Source organism: Cupressus sempervirens, chromosome 3 (genome assembly GCF_028749045.1).
Source record: "Cupressus sempervirens isolate cs-2001-9-10 chromosome 3, ASM2874904v1, whole genome shotgun sequence".
NCBI lineage: Eukaryota > Viridiplantae > Streptophyta > Pinopsida > Cupressales > Cupressaceae > Cupressus > Cupressus sempervirens.
Window position 1 is genome coordinate 965,788,392 of NC_143120.1, and position 13,402 is coordinate 965,801,793.

The window sequence follows — 13,402 nt, forward strand, 5'->3', positions numbered from 1 at the left end:
AATGCAGAATAGTAAGGTAGCCCCTACACCAACAACAGTAGGTCTGAAGTTGAGCAAGGAAGACTCTAGCAAGAGAGTGGATCCAAAATTATACAAGAGTATGGTTGGATGTTTAATGTACTTAACTACAACTTGGCCAGACCTAATGCATGCAGTAAGTTTGATTTTTAGATTTATGGAAACACCAAAAGATTCCCATTGGCAAGTGGGAAAGAGGATCTTAAGGTATATGAAAGGTACCAAGGGATTTGGAATTTTGTATACTACAAATGATGATTTCAAGTTGGTGGGATACACAGATAGTGATTGGGCTAGAAGTTCAGATGATAGGAAGAGCACTTCCAGATATATGTTTCGTATGGGATCGGGTGCAATTTCATGAGCATCCAAGAAGCAACCTATTGTTGCTCAATCTATAGAAAAGGTTGAGTATATAGCAACGAATGTAGTAGCATGTCAAGCTATCTAGTTAAGAAGGATCTTGATAGATTTGAATGAAAGGCAAGAGGACGGAACCACAATTTATAGTGACAACATCTCATCAATTGCATTGTCCAAGAATTCAGTATTCCATGAGAAAAGCAAGCATATTGAGATTAGATGTCACTTCATCAGAGAGTTGGTGGAGAATGGGGATATCAAGATGGAATTTTGCAAGTCTGAGTAGTAGCTAGCAGACATCTTTACTAAGCCTTTAGGCATTGGATCTTTTGTACACCTAAGAGAGTGTCTTGGTGTAATCGATTTGGATCAGCACTAATCCTTGTTTGTTTGGCGTAGGACAAAGGGGGAGTGTTGAAAAATTAAATGTAGTGGTTGTTTCTCCTTGGAGCCAAACACTCACCTACCACCTTTGACATTCAGAATAGATAGAAACATAAATATGGTGGGTAAGATTTTGAAATCAGAAATGAGGAGAAAAATGGAATGTGACAAAAGGGAATGTTTCTACATTCATTTTTATTCAGTTAGATTATTCAGAGATTCAGTTTAGCAAAGCATAGTAAAGGAAGAAGAAGAAAGTGTTCAGCAGATCCACTTGTTGCAAAGACAGAAGGAAGTATGTTCAGTGTCTCCAGTTGCACGCGACTCCTCTGTTCATTCTATGAGTTAGTTGTTGTTTTGTTTTGTCCTGTTGAAGAAGTAATTGCTTCAGGAACCATTGTATGCAGCCATTAGAGCTGCAAGTTTAAAAATTTATTGGAGTTTGAAGTTTTATCAGTTTAGGGTTATTTTAGAGTTTTTCTAGTTGAAGCCAAATGCTCTCAAATTTTGTAATGGCTTAATCAAGTTGAATAGTAAAGCAAGCAGACATACTTGAATCCATTACTCTTCCCTTGAATGTTGTATTTGACAAGTTTTGTTTTGAAGCATAAAGCTTTGGCTCTTTGGTTTTAATGGTGAAAGCATTCACATTGGATTTTTTCTAAGTTATAATATTTTAGTTGAAATAGAACATTCGGCATCCTCTTTCTCAGTTGGAGCCGAGCTCACTCGGCATCTATTGTTGTCGAGCATTTACTTTGTGTGCCATGCTTCCTGTCACTTAGCACCTATTGCCTGTCACTCAGCACCATCAAGTGTCGAGCAAAATTGGCACTCAGCACCTTCATGTGCCGAGCAGTTTTTAAGTGCCGAGAAAAATTGGTTTTCGGCAATAGTTTGCGCTGAGCAAGTTTTTAGGTTTAGGTTTGTGTTTTTTGAAGTTGAGTTAATATTTTTAACATGGTATCAGAGCTTTGAGGCCCCACATCCACAATGAGTTAGGGCATTTATTTTCTTGGGATATTTGACATGGCAGTAGATACAGAAAAGATATGGCACCAGCCAGCAGCCATACGAGGCAACAAACAATGCAATATGTTTCCTAATTATTTTGGCTATGTCGCATTCAGGAGAAGAAAGTGAAGATGGAAAGCGTGTGCGTAACAGGAGCTGGAGGATTCATTGCTTCCTGGCTTGTTAAAATGCTCTTGAACAAAGGCTACACTGTCAGAGGAACCATCCGAAATCCTGGTCAGTATTTATTTTCATCATCAATATACAAATTTATGTGCTATCTCAAATACTTATGAATTATGTGCAGATGATAAGAAGTATGCTCATCTCAAAGAGTTGGAAGGGGCAGAAGAGAGGCTTGAGCTTGTCAACGCCGATATTCTCGACTATGGCAGTTTGATAACGGCCATGAGAGGGTGCAAAGGAGTCTTTCACACGGCTTTCCCTATGACTGAAGATCCGGTACGTATGTTTATTCAACTGATTATAAATCTTTTGAAGACCTGAGATTTAATGATACTTATACAGATACAAGTGATGGATGGAGCTGTGAATGGCACTCTGCATGTATTGAGGGTCTCCAAAGAAGTGGGAGTGAAGCGTGTGATACTTACGTCCACACTTGGTGCTGTTTACCTTGACCCCAACAGGAATCCGCAAACCATTGTTGATGAAAAGTGCTGGAGTGACCTTGATTACTGCCTTCAAAGCACGGTAAACTAATTTGTATGGTTCGAAATTTCATGGATAGATTTGTAAATTACGTATCCATCATTGTTAAATTTTGTTCTCTCTGTCTTTTGGTGCTCAGAATTGGTATTGCTATGCAAAGACGATTGCTGAGAAATCAGCGTGTGCGTATGCAGAAGAGGCGGGTTTGGATTTGATCAGGATTAATCCCGGTGTCGTGTTGGGTCCTCTCCTCCAGCCAACTGCGAATGCCACCACTGTTCACGTTTTGAAATATTTAACTGGTGAGCTAATGTTAATACTATCCTAATTCCAATCTACTGTCCCCTTGATGAAAATGATATTAACTGTTGGTTTAATTCTTCTAGGGTCGGCCAAGACATATGTTAATGCAACGCAGGTTTATGTGGATGTGAGAGATGTAGCGAGAGCGCACATATTGCTCTATGAGACTCCGTCTGCCTCTGGTCGATATCTGTGTGCAGAGAGAAGCCTTCACAGAGGAGAGCTCGTTGATATGTTGTCACAGATGTTCCCTCAATAGCCACTTCCTACCAAGTATGGATTCTAATTTATTATTGAATACTTCTTATTAATTCTGAAGATTGATAAAATGGTTGGCGATTTCACAACAGTGAGTAATGTTAGATTTAATTCACCTTCAATGTAGGTGCTCTGATGAGAAGAATCCAAGGAAGTCGGCATACAAATTCAGCAATCAGAAGCTGAAGGATTTGGGTTTTTCGTTCACGCCTATAACAGATTGTTTAGCTGAGACGGTCGGGAGTTTGAAGGAGAAGGGATTTCTTTCCAAATTATAGACCCAAAGACGAAGAATAAGACCGGTGTTAAAGCCAACTCATTGAAGGAAATCGGACCTTGTTCCTCTGAACACTATTATCAGTTTCAAGAGTTGGATTCAACGCCGCATATTAATATCCATACTGTAGCATCCGGCGAGCAGAGTTATCTCTTATACAGTTAATGTGATTGCTTTATTAAATATATTACTGAATAAATGGTGTTATAGTCTTAATTTGTCATTAAACTCTATTACATATTGTTTTAAAAATTTGGAGTTTTTTCAAAATAGAATTTATACTAGCACTTGCATTTTTGAGGGATGCAAGAGTTATGTCAATAGTAAAAATATGTCAAATGATTAAATGGAGCTTATTATTAGTTCACTCTCTATTTCTATATCTATATGTCTTTATTTGTCTCACAATTTTTCTACCACCCTAGCCATGCTTTTATATATTTATTAAATACACAAATTAACATTCCTATCTCTTGACCTTCAACATCTTTATCTATATGCACATTGGTGTTCATCTACTCAATCTAGTTCAATTGTTTTTACATATTTAATTTTTTGAGAACATTTTATGTCATTTATAGTTTTCAAAGGAGTCTGTTGGGTCTAACATACCACAAGTGAGAATCATTTTCATAATGAAATATGTTTAAATTATATGTATATAAATTGTAAATATGTATTTTTTTAGTATATATTATTTTGGTATTAAATATATCTTTATTTAGTGTACATTATTTTTTAAATATATTTTTAATTAAAATTATTCAAAGTGTGTTTTTACGTGTATATACAATTTTACTAAAGATATTTCTTTCTTATAAATATGTTGTTTCCCTACTTCTATTATTGTAGCAAGATCACAATAAAGTGAATCACGTTATTGGGTACCATAGTATTTTTATGATCTTTTAATGTAATAATCAAATTAAAATAAATAAGAAAATAAGAAAATAATTTTTCTTCCATGCCTTTTCTTTTAATCACCATTTTTATTATATGAATAATATTTAATCATTATTATTTTATTAGAAATAGTATTTATAAGAGTACAAAAATTATTCTATATATATTACAATTATTAATTTAAAATTAGGCAAAAATTTGGAATATAACACCTTGACTCTCTCTTTCACAGTAGTTGAGATTGAAATTTATACCATTTGCTCTTCTTTGTATTGCACATTGCTTCTTATGCACCTACTGATAATTTGGAAGCCCCTACCTAACAAACAAAATGATTTTTTTACAAATGTTTATTTATTATTTAATATTAAATTAAAATTACAATCTTATAGTATTATAAATTTTAAATAATTAATTAATTCCTATAGCCAGCCATTCTGTCGGTTGGATATCCATTACGCTAATAATTCTACCACCAATGATGGCTTACAAGAAAATGTTTTTCTTGAAATCTATACTTCAGACATATTTAATAATTTTTAGTTACAATATATAATTTATAAATATTACTTTAATTTTAATTTAAATGAATTTCATTAATGTTAAACATGATGTAATGTCAAATGTTTATCACATATATTGTGCTTTTTGTGTTTAAACTACCCCTCTACCCATCATTTTGATATGTTTACTACCTTTACTACCTTGTGATAGTTTTATAATTTTTAAAATGTGATTTTCTTATATTAAATCAAAGTTTTTGTAAAAAAATTATGGTGAGTTTTTTTTTTCTCATTTGTACTTCAAAATAGAGTGTCTACCTTCATATTACCTTTTATCCAAATCTTCACTCAAAACAAATATGCTCAACTTACTAATTTCTACATAATTTATTGATTAAAAGTACAATTGCTCGCCCTTTCTACTAATATAGGTGAAGTGCATTGAACAAATGGATTCAAAATGGCATTTTTCATGTAAATTACTCTATGGATAATTACTCATGTAAGAATACAACAAACAAATGAAGGAATAATTTAATTTAGAAATGTTGATTATTGACCAAGTTCGTGACTTCCTTTTAGAACATGCCACCAAGTGATAATCATTCATATCATGAGTTTTAGCTTGCAAAAATAAGTTGATATAGAACTCTTTGCTACATATAAAGAATGGAAGCAAAGAAGGAAATGGGTGAGAAAATATTGCGCACTAGTAGTGTGAAAGATTACGAGTAATAATCAACTACTACAATTCATCGACAGTTATGATGATTAATGCAATTTCCACAAAATATAGCTATTGAGGCATTTGGAATGTTACTACCATGTGTGCACTACTAACAATAAACTATTTTCATTTTTTTTACCATTTTTGGTCACTACTCCTTCTTTCTTGGCATTTGATTGCTAGAAAATCCGAAAAAACCATTCAAAGATTTTCAAGGAGTGAAGTCCATCAGCTTAATTACTATTGTATTAGAATTATTATTAGATAAGAGATGTTAGAATTTTAATTTGTATTTGAATTAGAATTAATACTTTTCAAAAATATTATAAGGGTATACATCTTCTATTTAATGTTTTTAATTCTTTTGAACAATAAATAATGGGATTTAGGCACACTTCTAATAGATGTATGAATAAGAAATAAATATTGTGTCAGCTAAAAGAATGGAGCATGAAGAATAAAAAACTAGCTGTAGAATTTCAAAGAGGTTTTTCTTGACATTCAATTCCATTGAGTTTGTTTGTCAAGACCTCTTCTAGACCAAACATATGGTTTCCTTTACACCAAATTTTTTCCATATTATATTCTTTAGATGACCTTTCACCCATGCTGATTTATATTCTAATCACTATATATTTAAATTTATTATCATTTTTCAAGTTTACTTGACATAATCATCTATTATGAATATCATATATTATAATTGAGTGACTTGATCAATTTGATGCATTTCTATATCATTAAGGCATATATATATAAAATCGAATGATACATCAATAACTTTGAAAAAAATACTTAAAAATATTTTCTTATTTGTGTGGTGGTTAGTTTCTCTCCCTCCCTCCCTCCCTCCCTCCACCCTTCTCCACCCCACACACAAAAATACACATAATTAGATGTATATGTTTGAGATAAAAATGATATCCATAGTAACACAAAAATATCTTGCTCTATCATTCACAAATATATAGACCAACCAATTCTAGTCATCGATGATTGCTCATCAATTTGAATTAATAGTTATACAAGTGTGTGTTTAAAACCAAAGGCTACCCAAAATAATAATAGCACTTGACCATGACGCAAAACTAGCATTATGTCACCCATAATATAGTTGAATTATTTGCATAGCCTATTCATCACTTGCCACTGTATGATGGATTTATGCGTAAATAAATATTGAAGAGTGATATTTCTATATCACTCTTCAACTATGGTATTTGAAATTATCTTTTAGTTAGACCAAAAAAAGAGTTCTTATAGTACACAAAAAATCAAATTTAATATTATTTATTACCTTCTTATCCTCACCATGAATCAATTATTGGGTGAATTGGACAAAATATGTATACGATTTTTACTTATATGTTAGACTAAGATGTTATCACATGTGGGTAGTATCACTATAACATAATATAATATGAAGGATTAATTACTTACTGATATTTTTATTTTAAATATATTTTAAACCTTTATATTATTTTAAATATATGGATAAATTTAAATAATTTCATAATAATCTTCATAATGAATTGGGGATTAGTGATATAACCCTTTGATTATGTACAATAAATTTCTATATTACATGTGTCAAGTCATGAATTCTGGAGAATACATCATCCTTTAATGTTCAAGACATAGAAAAGTAGAAAAGCCCTGATAAGATAAGAAAATCTATATATTGTTGCACATTTCATTTTAGCTCTACAGTTTCTAGCATAAACAATAAAGAAAAAATCTAATAGTACTAAGATGTACACAAATATTAAAGAATCCATATAATGAAATAACATTATTTATTTATTTACAGTATTTTAATCTATGAAATTATTAAATAATATTATTCATCTTACAATGATAAATTATTTTTCATAAAAAATAATTATATAACTAATAGAAATTATTTCTACATAATGAGTTAAGTAACATGAAAAAAATCTTATAATAGATTAATAGTTATGAGATAAATAATAAACACTTTAAGAATAATAGTAACAAGAAATAAGAAATCAATGGTGTTTATAAATAAATAGATTGGACCATTACATGAATGGTATGTATACACAAATCAAACATAATTTTGAATTTGTAAATATTTGAAATGAATTCTAGCTACTCCCAAGTAGTTTAAATTTCAAGTTTATGTATATTTTAGAGTTATTCTTGAAGTATTTCTTTCATGGTGTGGTTTTTAGAGTCTTTATAAATAATTCTTTATTTATTTCAATGAATAAAAGTAATTACACTATAAATAAAACAATAGTAATGTTGTTGTAGAAGCAACTACAAAATGGAAAATAACACATTAGTACTATTGGAGTTGCAACTATAGATCAAAAAAGGACAGCAACACTATTGTAGCCATTGATACAAAAACTAGGCACATACATCTTACATTCCATGTAAAATATTTATTACAAAACTAGAAGACTTCGAAAATATGACTAGGTAGCTGGAAGAGAGATGTCTCTACATCACTCATCCAATTCATAAATCTTTGTCCACTAGTAACCAAGAATTATTAGCCAAAGTCTAGATATAGAAACACTTTAACATAATAATTAAAATCCTTAAGATGTGTTTAAAAAATCCTTCATCAAAATCTCATCTGCTGAAGATAGAAAAGTCCCAATAGAAGCCACAACTTGGAACTAATAGCTAAAGTGAACAATAGTAAACCAACACATGTTGCAACCATTATGATTTCCCTATACATGAAGCTTGCAAGTTCTAATCAAACTATTGAATCTAATTTAGAATTACACATAAATAATTTATAATATAAGTGCTCATAGTAGGTGAGTCAATCAAGATTGAGATGTAGAGGGATAAACTTAAGAAGACCATGTGAACTTATGAATCTTAAAAGCACACTTTCTAGTAACCTTTCTAGTGGTGAATGGAATTTATGGTGTTGAGAAGATGAAAAAGACATGGTCACCAATAGGAATATTAATATTGATTAATTTTCATTTTTTAACTGAGATTGGGCATCATCCTTAGACTTCTAGATCTACAGACATAATTTGTCCCATTGTGCTTGACTCAAGTTGTATCACTATTTAGCATCAAGTCTTAGAGTCAAGTCAATGATTGGGAGAAGTTGTCTATAAATAATTTAAGGGGAATTCTTTTAATTCTACACATGTTTAGCCATTTCTATTCTTTGGGAAGTTATTGTAGTTGGGGGTGAATAAAAATCTTACTAGCTCAAGAGTCACCATATCTTGTATATGCAAAAGAGGATGTTTTTCCAAAGAGGACAAATTAGAAATCTTTTACAACTTCCATGATAGAAAATTTAAATTAGAAAGATCCCACAAATCATGGAAGACTTTAATTCCTTTCTTAAAAATTTGTTGCCCCTTCATATTTTTAATGCAGTCAAGAAGTTTTCCATCTTGTTGAATTAGGCAATTGTACCAAATAGATGATGTAGAAAAACTTAGATTGTGGCTCATAGAGTAGTCAAACTAGGTAAGTCCACTAGAAGTCATTTTCCATGTAGACTAAATCAAGTTGAATGAAGTGAACCCATTGATTTTGAAAAAATAGGAGCAAGGAGAATTTTGTCTTTCCAGTTGAAACACTTCCACAAACTTCTATCTTTGACTTATTGAATACAATAATGATCCAAATTCTTCCAAGGAGCATCTCTATCTAAAGCCCTAAAAATACATTTTAGTGGTGAGACAAATACCTTGGGCATAAGGGTCAATAATTCCTAAACCCTCTCTAAGTTTAGGCTAGATAAAATGTGTCCAAGAATTCACAGGCATTCCTTTCTCATTCCCCCACTTATCCTAAATAAATATCTTGATAATTTGAGTCAACTAGTGGTAACAACTTTAAAAGGGCATCCAACACAAAGATATCTAAAGATGGCTAATAAGGAGAATGTTATTAGCCACTTGTATTCATGCCACTATAGAAAGGAAATAATTGATCCAATTCATGAACTTTTTCTTCATCATATTCATGAACCATTTCCACATATCTTTATGCGAAACCTTGATGCCAAAAAATATCCCTAATTATCTAGTTATAGACTTGAGTTTCACTTATTTCTACTCAATAGGAATCCAAGGTGGTCAAGGGTTGGGACATGTCATAATAGATTCAATTTTGTGCATTTCCAATCTAGAAGTGAAGATAGTACAAAATAACTCCAAAATATCAATTGTGTAGGTGGCCTTGTCTGCTAAGTTTTGGATAAACATGTTGTCGTCAAAAAATTGAGAATTGAGTAATTTTTTATTGCCTAGAAATAATAACCATGAAATTTTTTGGTTGAGAGATTGTGTTGAGAGAGATCCAAGAGGATCAACAACAAGGGCAAAAAAAGAATGAGTAAGTGAGAATCCTTGATAGATGAATTTTTGTAAAGGGAAATCCATTTATAATGACTTTTATATTGGCATCAAGAAAGATCATATTGATTTTCTTACATATTTTAGTACCAAAGCCAAGCCATTTAATAATATTTAGAATGAATGGACAAAAAAATTGATCATAAGATTATCAAAGTCTAATTTAACAATGAGAGCATTGGTGGTATTTGTTGAGAAAATTCAATAGTTTCAATCCCAAGTAAGCATGAGATTATTAATGATGAATCTTCCTCCCAATTCACAAGTTTCTTTAGGTCAAACTATTCCTTTAGAAATTTGTTTCATTCTACTAGTGAGATATTTAGAGATGATTGTGTAAGAAGTAATAAGAAGAGTAATATAGTACTTTGGCCACAGAGTCAACCACAATATCTTTAAAAGATTTAGGCCCAAAAGGAGAGGCCAATTATGGGAGAGATGAAGGGATGGTATGTGGAAGGAGATAAATTGTACTATTTAGGCAAGAGGCTATGGAAAGTAGAGGCCCTCTTGGAATCTTCAATAAGGGTAGTAGTGACAGTGAGGGAGGTGGAAGGAGGTGACTAATTAATCTAGGGTTTACAAAAGGACATGACTGGATCAAGTGAGCTTCCTTGCGGTGTTAGAAATAAGTACAAGGATTTTTAAGATAAGTAATAAGTTGATCAAATTGATAACCTAGTCCATTTCTACATAGAATCTATGATGTGTGTATAAGCTGACCCATTTTTACCTAGTTGAGATGTGATGGCTTGTAGGAATGGGTGAAAAGTCAAGTTAAGGAATATGAACTCAGCCCACATCTCATATTTGGATTTATTAATAACTTTAGGATGGAAATGAAGGTCCCATGCTTGAGCATAACATGCTTGGCTACATATTATCCATGTGCCATATTTTAGGATAGTTTGTGGGTGGTTAGGGTGAACAAAGGTGCATGAAACATAACTAAGACGAAATCTCCTTAAAGACTCAATGGTCAAACCCTGTGTTTCCCAACTACGTTACAAATTCATTTAAAAAATTCTTTTTTAGTTGGAATGCCTATAAGAAAAAAATGGATGGTGGTTTTATATCTACAATATGAAATAATTTAAATATTATTATCACAAAACTGGAAGGAAATTGCCTTAGCTTCTGATAGGTGACGACATGTTCTAGAAGATTGTTGGGGCTTACCTCCTCTAATAAATTCGATTTCACAAGGGTGGATTGGATTCACAAGAGGAGAAATGGGGGTTTGTGGAGTCACAAGAAATATAGTAGAGAGGTACTCATTGGATAGTTTATCCTCTTTAACTTTATTGGGCTCAACAATACTGGTCACGTACTCTACTTTTTTCTTCATACTCTTTGCACATATTTATGACATAGATCTATCCTTGAATGGTCTTATGCTCTTAGAGGGCTCTAGAATAGAAACTACCACAACATAGAGAAGGGGGAAAAACTAGGGCTGGAAAAAATCCTTTCATTTGTTATATTTTGCTTAGTGTTATTTTTCTACTCAAGTTTTTTCATAATATATTTTAAACTCGTCAATTTTATGATATTATTTTATTTTTTATTCTCAAAGTCATTTATTGAACTATATTGTTTTCTTAACTCAACTTTAATAACATGAAAAAAAAATCATCAAAAGTACACTCTTCACAATATCAACACTCTAATAAGAAAATTTTGGATATAATAATTGTTTTAAATGTTTTTTAATTATTTATAATAGAATAACTTACACTCTTAATTATTTTATGAGTTAAACAAGATTGAGTGTTTCTTTTGAATTTTAATGTGTAGAAAGGTTCAATAAAATATAGTTGGGAGTATGTATAAGATTGAAACATGTATATAAGTGAGAACCTTTGTCTCTTTTTTAGAAGTTACTTATATGTATATCAATGTTTTCTAGAATTGGAAGATTTTTGTCTAAACATTTATACATGTAAATCAATTTTTATTTATTTATAAATATTTTAATGGATGAGTAAATAAAAGATTATGATGCAATCATCTATTAATATAAAAAGATTCAATTGTTAATTCACACCACCTAACTAAACCACTTGATAGACTATACTAGTGTTCAAGTCATTAAGCCTAGGCTCACTTAGCTCTTGGGAGACCTTAGGAAGGCCGTACTCTCTTTTTTTATTCTCCTCATTGTGCTTTCTCTTTGCAAATTTTTCCACTGCCTAGGTTTTCAAATTTTTAATGTCCCTCTCCAACTTGGCTTGAACTAAATTGATTTGGGAGACCAAATAGTTAATTTATTCCCCAAGACAAAAAATTTTTATGGACACCAAAGCCTTCAACATTTCATCTCTCTATTCCTTTGAGAGCACCTTGTTCTTGATTTCCTCCACCCGCTCCTCCAATTATTCCTAGTTATAAAGCTTATTTCCAACTTCCTACCAACATTCCATGACACTTCAACCTTGCAGCTTGACATTTAGCCCAATGATTTTTTTCTTTGCCTCTACAATGACTTCCAAAATTGTGATCTTCCTATGTCCAATTTGCATCTAGAAGAGGAGCCACCTAGCCACCACTTTTAACTTGTTACAATGAGATGCAAACTCTACAGACTATAGGATACGACAATCCAAATAAATGATATCATCCTCATTTTTTCAAACTGGATCGGGCAAGGGTTCCTACCTACTTGGATAGTTAGGAAACAATTTCTTCTATCTTTAACTAATCCTAAAAATTCAATAAAGGCTCACTTGGTTTGGATGAAAATATAACTTTAATTTATGTTTCTATTAGGTTGACCTTAAAGTTTACAAGACATATTTTTCTTAATGAGACTTGGTCAACTAAACTATATTGTTAAATAAGTTTCTTTTATGTTTAAGAATTGTTGCATGTTCACAATTTGGACTAATTATTAGAAGGCTCCTTTTGAGCAATGTCTTTTACAATATATAGATACCTTCATTGTGATAATTGTTTCCAAAACATTAATAAATTAATTAAAAAATAAAGTAATTATGATTTTTTTAACAAAGAAGATTATGTTTATCATTTAACATAGAAGTGTCAATAGATTAAACATGAATTCTGAATTTTGCATGTGCAAAGATAAATATTATATCGAATTATTGAACTTAAAAATATATATATATTTCAAATGAAATGAAACATAAAATAATTATACTTAAAATTTTTAAAATAAAAAAATGTAAAATTACTTATATTCTTGTTTATTAAATTATAAACAATATTACCTACCTCAGTGTCAAAATCAACTCCTAGATTTTTTTGGCATAAGACATTTCTTTGCCTTGTGGTAATATTAATGAACACCACTTCATATAATTAGATGCTTCCGACAAAGAATGAAGAATAGTTCTACATTGCTATAATGATATATAGACTAAAAAGTTGCATTAAATACCAGATAATGAGGACTAATAAATGCAATAATTTACCCCGGCTTACTAAAATAGTTTAGTGGGCCATGTGCACATTTATCCTGTGATTTTTGTATGTCTTCGGCAAAACTGAGATAGTCGTGCACCATACGAAGTCTCCAGTGTGCGCACAAGTCAGTTGTGGCCATTCAAAAAAAACTTGGTCCATAAAATGATTTATAGATTTTTCAGAC

General features: G+C 31.3%; 1 pseudogene; it reads left to right on the forward strand.

Annotated features, from left to right (window-relative positions):
* The first annotated feature begins 204 nt into the window (after positions 1-204).
* Positions 205-3,290, forward strand: LOC149569946 (cinnamoyl-CoA reductase 1-like; annotated as a pseudogene).
* Positions 3,291-13,402: the final 10,112 nt, after the last annotated feature.